The sequence below is a fragment of the Cephus cinctus genome, unplaced genomic scaffold (assembly GCF_000341935.2).
Source record: "Cephus cinctus unplaced genomic scaffold, Ccin1 Ccin1_scaffold0013, whole genome shotgun sequence".
Classification (NCBI taxonomy): domain Eukaryota; kingdom Metazoa; phylum Arthropoda; class Insecta; order Hymenoptera; family Cephidae; genus Cephus; species Cephus cinctus.
The window spans coordinates 1966736-1975168 of record NW_014332762.1 but is presented as its reverse complement, the minus strand read 5'-3'; the positions used below and the strand labels follow the sequence as shown (position 1 = coordinate 1975168).

Here is an 8433-nt window from a genome sequence, read left to right as displayed (position 1 = left end):
CCAAGCCCCCCCCCCCCCCCCCCCCCTCGGCCGCCCCAGTTTCCTCCCACTCGCCGGCAGGAGAAAGCTCAGCTTTAAACGCTTTGATCCTGCAGTGCACGAAAGGACGGTAGGTCGATACGTGGAAATGCGCCCGAGTAATATTCGCGTCGCGTGACGCGACGCGATTTCATCGCAAGGAAATGACGTAAGGCAACGCGCTCCTCGCGTTTGATATCGCCGTCTTGTAAAGCCGCCCGCCGCACGAGCCGCTGCAGGCAGCAGCGTGTATCGCTGCTCGCGATACTGCCGTGTAATTCCCAAAGTGGCCCCATTATTCGAGTGAGACGTTAAGCGCCTCGACGAGTCCCGCCATCTGTACTCATACGGTCGCGTCATTTTCCTTCTATTCGCAATCTAATCTCGCGTCCCGGCGCACGTAATTCCACTTAATTCGCGCTCGCCGTTACACGTGGAATTTTCCCGCTCACCCTTCCCTTCCCGAACGACCTACACGATTCGCCACCTTTTAACGTCATTATACGCCTTCTTACTCTCCTTGGTAATGCCGCACACGAGGTACTTCCCGTGGCGCAGTGGCTCTGCCATATCTATATCTTCTGCTGCGTACTACGTGCTTAGGATATACATATGTATGCGGCTAAGTACCATAGGAGTATTTATGAGCTCCGCCAACAGCCGGATATAATGTACTGGAGTACGAGACAATAGTGTGTAACGCTATGTCGGCTCTACTGCTCGATTACGCCGCCCGTTACGGACTGCCTTGAATAGCGGTGACGTTCAAGAGGCAACGCCGAGCGCCCCCTCTGCCCCCCACTAGACCGAACTAAATCCGCTACGGCGGAACAGGCGAAGCACGGGAACCTCTTCGAATCCCGTGACTCTAGTGACTCCAGTGACTCTTTAGCTTCTCTGCGGTAATATTGACTTGGACTGTTCGAATGAATATTATTATTATTTCCTTTCGGTAAAAGGAACACGAGGGAAGTCGGATGTATTTTAAGGAGGAAATATACATATAATAATAGTATACGTAGAGAGGGAAACGGAAGGAACCGTTCAGAGTGAATCTGATCAACTGCGAAGTTCCTGTTCTTCCTCAGCGGGACTCTGGACGCGGTCGCCTTTAAGAGCTTGAAATATCGCAGCCTGCCTTCTGTCTTTCTCTCTCTGCCGTGGAGTCCGCGTGATAAATCAGGCGCCATAGATCGCTCGTAACGATCCGGAAACCGCGACTCGATGGGAGACGCGCTTTATGGACGTTATTCGCAGATTTGTCGACGATTTGCGGGTTCGGCAGCGCCGGAACGCCTTCGCACGGAGCTACGTACGTAAGTAATAGGACGGAACGTCGGGGGATTTCTCAATAGTATCCTTCTCACGTGGGACGTCAATGCGAAGATACGCCCGCAATATCTCGGTATACGAGACGCGTCGAGGATGCCAGGAAGCGACGTCCGCCGTCCGATAATCGGGCAGTCGCAGGACCCTCGAAAGCCTCCTTCGACGGCGTCGAATCCCGATCGTAAAACCCAGAGGAGAAACGAGCATTGAAAATAGCGAAGGGTCATCCGAAGCCATTCCGAAGTTACAGCCGTACAAGTGGAAGTCCTGGTAGAGTCCAATCGAACGATCGCTGCTGAGAAGGTGAGATCGAGCGCAGCAGATCTGCGCAGCGTCAGCCAATACGCATAGGTATACATACATGTAGCGAACGGCTGCTGTACCTGCCACCCCTTCTTATAGGCGCGGGGATAGATAAAAAATCTGGCACGAAATTACAACATGAGTGGAGAATTCGTTATCGATCGTCATTCACGTGCCAATCCCGTTCGTTTGGTTTCTTGGAAAAAGAAAGGGCGTTATAGATCTGTCGATCTATCGATCTATCGATCTATCGATGTAAAAGTTTTCTCCAACCCGAGGTGGGAGGGGTGGTAAGGGTATCGCTCTCGATTCGCGACTTTTCCGGCATTCACGAAAATGCTGATACTGTCGGAACTGGAGGAGGTGGCGCCAGGGGCACAAGGGGCGGAAGGGGCGGAAGGGGCGGAAGGGGCGCCCATTCAGAGGAATCGCGGAACCATCAACTTCCTGGCCACCAAGTATACATATATCTATGGTACAGAGCCATATGCTATACATATAACCGCAGGCATATGTACATGTATAACACGTTACGTGTCGTAGCTGGGTGAGACTCGTAAGGAAGTGGTAGGGACAGACTGCAGTGCCGCGATATTCGAAAACTTAAAAGTACCACTTCGAAATAAGTTAAAAACGTGGATACTTCCGAAAGGTAGAATGGGCTGGCGAGTGTCAAGAGAAAACATGGAGAATTGCGATGCTCGTGCGCGGAGGATATTGCGACGAAACGCAGGAAGGACCGAGAAATAAATTTTTACGGTTTCATAGCAAGTATTTATTATAGTTCGATATACGGGGATATGTTAAGGCAAAAGTAGTAGAAAGGAGAGAGAGAGAGAGAAGGAATGAAACGAAGGGGAAGAAGAAAAAGAGAGAGAAAAAGAAAAAGGAAGAGGAGTGTCGTGTCCCAGAGCGAAATTACGGCAAATCGAGTCGGAATCCCCGGCGGCAGGGGGTGTCTCGAATTTAAATAATATTTCACTTACGAGATGGGTGTCGGTGGGAACCGTCTCCCACGGAGGCGGTTCTTCACGGACCAGATTCACCAGGTTCCACGAGGTTCCACGAGGTTCCACCGGGTTAAACTGAACCCGTAGAAAGGAGATGGATGAGAGGAGCTCGGAATAGGTTGGGAGTGCGCTGCATCGCAGGGGGCAGAAACTGGCTGGTTCCGATGCAGGTCCAGAGGATTGCGTATTATATATATAATCTTGAGATTAATCGAGCGCTCCACGCCCTCCTAACCTTTTTCTCCCGCCGAGATGAGATGGGCTCTGTCTCTCTCTCTCTCTCGCACCTCTGGCCCTTCGCTCGGCCTCGCTGCCACCTCTCGACAAGCGTCCTTTATCCTTTGCCGTTGGAAAATAAAGGGTCCGCGCGGAGGAGCGAGGGAGGCGGAGGCGGCGAAGCGCCGCGGCGCGTCGCCCAGCGTCGGCTTGACCGTTTTCTATGGTAATTTTATCGATGATTTCTCTCCCTCTCCCGCGACCCTCCGGCCCCCTACACCATTTTATTTCGCTCCACCGGGGCGCAGCCTCTTTTTCTTACCCTGGAGACACGAAACTGGCTGTCCCATCGGCCATTAAATTCCAGCGCCTAACCCTTTTATTTCACTTGTTTCACGCTGCAGGATAATTCGAAGGTAGGCTCGTGCTTGTCAGCGGAAATATATCGGCCGGGATATACACGTGTGTGCGACTCGATGACTCTTCGGGGACATTTCCGACTCTCGTGGAAACGCGGCATAATGCAAACGATTTTCCATCGATCGCGCAATTCCATCTTCGAGTTCCGAGATTGCTTTCCGCGACGAAGGTGGATTACGTTAAAACCCCTTTTCATGCGACCAACCTGCGAATCGCTCGAGCCAGCCGCCAGAGCCACGTGGCAAAATATAGGTTCAACTTTTACTGAATTGCGCAATGTTTTCGGAGGCATGAATCTAGGCAAGCGCAGTTGTGTATTTCAGGTCGGCTACATATTTCAAAGCGAAGGACTTTCGGTGTAGCCCCTCAGGCCGCTAAGTTTTACTTGAGATTACGGCATAAGCTGCCTGCTTAATTATACCTGCGGTTTACGCCGGGCGGGCGATATACGAGCGACATGGCGGCGGCAATAAGCAAAGAATATAATTAACAATTTAAGTTAAGCAGCGCCCTCCGACTCCACGTGTCTAGGCGTCCCGCATTAGCGAAGGGTCGGCACTTCTCCCGCGAGTTGGCCGGCATTATGCCCTCGGGATCAGTAACCAAGAGGGTCGCCCCTGGAGGCTCGTGGACCGGAGAGATCGAGAGATGGGACAGCCCTGTGCTCGATAGTCGCTTCTAAACCAGGCTGGACCACCAGCAACTCCTAGTCTCCCAAATAGTAGCCTCTCTCTCTCTCTCTCTCTCTCTCTCTCTCTCTCTCTCTCTTACACCCCCTGCGCTCTCCATCCCGTCCAAAGCCACAATTATCACTACGTGTCCGACGTAACACCGAACACGCGACAAGCACGAGCGGTTAATGCTGATTGTGGAATTGTGATGCAGATCCGAACGCTTCGGCTTCGGTTCGCCGTAGTCTCTCTATGACTCCGGAGCACGTGCACGTGCACGGATGCACGTGCATGCAGTAGGCCCTAATATCCCCACCAGTCAATCCCAATGTCTCATCCCCACTCCTCGGCATTTCACGACCGGCAGCAGTATATAAAGGAAGGGTGCTCCACGACTACCTCACTCTTCCTCGACGTCGCCAGCAGCGAGCGGCGTTCGCTCCAGCATCCTGTCTCTCCTTCTTCCCCGACACCGGACGTGTAACAGTCCGCCTTATGGAACGTGTACCCGCCTATGGAACGACTCTGTTTTTCTTCGCAGAAAACGAGCGCGGGAAGTTGCGTATGAAAAATTCCATCAGTGCCACCGAAACCTTTGATCTCCCACGAATGGCATCGTCGATTTCTTTTTTTTTTTTTTTTTCCCACCGACGCCCCCCCTCGTACGTGAATCGCTCGCCGGCTCACTGCCTCCTTCGCTCAGTCGCCTGCGAGATCGTGGGACGCGGCGAACAGACGCACAGACGCGCGAGCGATCGCTAGCACGGAGGGTCGCGATCTAGAAACGTGGATAATAAGTTTAAAGAGGATATTGCCAGCACGAGCGATTCGCTTCGAATGTCTTTTAGGCTTCTCATGAGCCTTTCGAGTGTTTGGTCGTCTTTATTGTCTTTTTATTGTTATTCTTTTTCCTCTCGTTATACTAGATTCTAGCACGATTCAACATTTCCGCACGTCCGACGACGTCGCGACGCGCATTCGACGTCCTGGAAATTCTGGCTTTACGATACGGAAGATACTGTACGGCTGTCTAGGGGATTTTCTCTGGTGAATTTTTCTAAAGGAATCCTTGGAAAAATGGTCTGGGTCCATTTACTCCTATTCCCGAGCATCCTAATTCTCCTCTGAATTTCCTATCCCGTCTTCTTGTCCCTGCCTCGGGAACATTCCGCCGCTCTAAGATCAGGAACGTGGGAGGCAGCGCGGAAATCGTCGCCAGAGCGACGCAACCGTCTTCGCGGATAAAAATAATACGACAGCAGCGTTCCCTCGACAAGAGGATCCCGTTAACTTTCCTCAGCGCGTATCTGGCGAATTCTCATCGGACGACGTAACCGGGGCTGACCATCAGGAAGAATCTCGCGACTTCCAACTATAGCGCCGCGGCTTTCTAAATATAATCACCTGTCACCCTGCGTTCATTTACTTCGACGCTGTTCCTATTTCGGAATAGTCAAACGGCACGCGACACTGGGCGTCGCCTTCTGGCGCGTTTCTATTTCCTTTGTTTTTTATTTAGTCACGCGCTCTGGAATTTCATCGACGCACAGAGGGAAGGTCAAACGAAGAACGAGCCGGGCCCACGCTGCTGCTTCCTCTTCCCGGCAGAAATTGGCAGAACACTCGTGCTAATTATCACGGCCTAACTACGTGCTACGGGTGGTCGCCTCCTCGCGGTCAGATCGCTAAATTAAAACGGCGCCTGAGCGTTGCTCGACGCTTGCTCGTGTTTCCTCCTCGCGCCGATGAGAGCGCCACGTGCACAAATGCGGGGCCGACGTTTTTCAAGGAATCGTCCCATCGAAAACGGCGACGCTTAATCACGTAATTGCCAGCCGCCGACGACGCCGGAGCATCGACGTTGGCACATTTGCATTTCGACGGATTTCCATAGAACGGCCGGTACAAAAAAAAAGGGAAACCACCGCTAACTGACAATGAGTGGCGTCGCGGCGCTAGTTGAGTATTAAAATAATGCATAAAAGAAGTCGACTGTCACGGGAGAAAAAGACAGCCTTAATCGTAACCAATGAAATTATTCATATCTTTCGGGAGTATCCGAAATTCATCTGCTGCTTTCTTCTCGCCGTATTATCTCCAATAAGTATCCGCATCACGTAAGCTTCGCTTCTTCCTCCACTTCCCCTTCGCCTCGGAGCAGTCGGAGCCCCCTAGAATTGTTGCTCTTGAATAGACGATTGGAAGGTAACGGACGCAGTCCTCGTGGTTAATTATTGAAAACAGAAAAGGTTTTAACGGTGCGTGGGGCAAAGGCGTCGAGATTAAAAGAATTGGTCGGTCGACGACTCGTCGGATAAAATAATGGACCGGAGATGAAGGCCGTTTCATAAAGTCCTTTTCGGCTTTTGAACTTTATTGAATTATTCAATTTTAATCGCGATGCTTTCGTTCTACGATTCGTCAGTTGAATCGAACCAAGCCTAACCTACCCTAACCCCAAAAGCAGAGGCTTCCAATTAGCAAAAGGGTCGGAGTCGTTTGCAAGAAAAGAAGAGGAGAAATTAGGGCACGATCCGTAGCGTGCGCGTATCACCTACATGCGGACGGGTCACGTTTATTTAAAACCGATGCGGGTCGCCAGAGGGAGACTTCTGTCATACAGGGAACATCCTCGATGCTTTGTGGTCCCACATATTGACAGTTGGCAGCCGCGAAAGAGGTTAAAAGATAAAGAGAAAGAAATGAGGTCTAAGCGAGTGGACTCTCGCTAGAGTCGCGTGGGGGCCATTAAAGTCCTGAGCTAATGACGCCGCTGACAGACCCGAGCAGTCAGGTCGGCGATCTTCCTCTCCTCAGGGATCGCGCCTGACTCTTCTACGAAGCCACCCGCGAGTTCCTGGGACGGTTGGACGGTTGGACGGTCAACGTAAAGAGCTGCGAGGCGGAGATTCGCTTAAGGCCGTTGCGCCCCGAGTGAGATGCGTCTACGTTTACAGAGGTCAAGGTCACGTGAGAATACCCAACAAAGAGCCAATAAAACCCAACAAAGAAATGCCAACAGATAATATGTACGCAAGTTTGCGCGGTCCAGATTGATATTGAATGTAAACAGTTGAGGAAGTTCTTGAAGATTAAATACTGCACGGAACGTTGCGGATGCCGGGGCTGACGGCAATCCAGGGCCGTACACCGGTATCGGTCACTCCGGGGAAATTCGAATTGAAATTAAACACAGCCCCTTCCGAGGAATTCCTCGAGACGACATCGAGGGGTCCCAGGAAGCAGTTGGTATTCTGATGGGAATTCGGGCACCGGCACTGGAATTCCAGGAAGGACATCTGGACAGGTCGAATGAGCCCGAGGTATACGAAGGTGGATGGCAGTGGACGAACTGCGCGAAAACGGAGAGCAAGGAGGCTCCAATCCTGAGCGGGATAACACGCAGACGTTAAACTTTGCCGGGGCGTCTTACGCTCGTGGGAATTAGTCGGTTCCATCGAGCCTGGTCTGACCTGATCGATGCAGTGGGAAGCTTCCCTGATAATTAAATTTATTGGGACGTATTAATTGAAGACACTCGTTTAATTAATGCCAGAGCCCTCCGTCGGATGAGAGAGCACGAAAAGTTAGAATTCAATTTCTCCGAATCATCCCCGAAGCAGAACCGAACATTCGGGAAACTTCGGCCGGGGAAACTTTAGCGAGTATCTATTTCAGCGTCCTGCGGCTCGGGGTTCGGTCAGGTGACACGTAGCTGTGGAGGAAATTGAAGAAAAAGAAAAATATTGTTTCTACAAAATTACTAATGTATTAGGGCGACGTCACGAGAGACTCTTTTTCGAGGGTAGTCGGCGTACCGACGCGAGGCGTCGCGACGCTCGCTCGTTAAAAAGACAAAGGGACCTGTTTTACCGCGTCTCTTCAAAGTCCATGGATCCGAGAGTGACGAAAAGTGGCTGCGAAAATTTGCCTGTCGCTCGTCGCCGTTTGTGTATTCGCACTCGCGCCATCTGCGTACGTACGAGCGTCCGCGTCGATACACACAACTGGCTTTCCTGTTTTTCCTATTTTCCCGAGCATCGACGCCACTGGCGAGCTCTTTTATTTCCATCGTTATTTTTTCCCTTTAAGAATTCCGCTCGGACGTCCATCGGCTAAAGTGCCGCCCTTTGCGAAACAACGGCAACACGTGCGCACGTCAACGTGTTTTTCGCTCGCCGACAGAGTCAAAGTGGGAAAGTCAAAATTAAAGCCGAAACGATAGCACGCACGAGCGTTAGCTGGAAAATCCGAAATAAGCGCAATTTCATTTTGACAGGCGACGCGGAAAATCGACAAATCTTTTGAATTTTCCTAAAACCGAAGCGCTAAGGTAAATTAGATTTTACCTAGTACATAGAAATTTCCATTTACAATCTTGACACGAAACTCCGTCGACGCTTCGTTCGCAATTTTTTCGTGCCCGGATTTTGCCTCGACTCTTTCCCCTCTTGCCGCCCCCCCCC

General features: G+C 51.3%; 1 protein-coding gene across 6 annotated transcripts in view; it reads right to left on the bottom strand.

The window, feature by feature from the left end:
- The window catches only part of LOC107265151 (neural cell adhesion molecule 2), a 67385-nt gene that overhangs the window by 46727 nt on the left and 12225 nt on the right, over positions 1-8433 (bottom strand). The window lies entirely within an intron of this gene.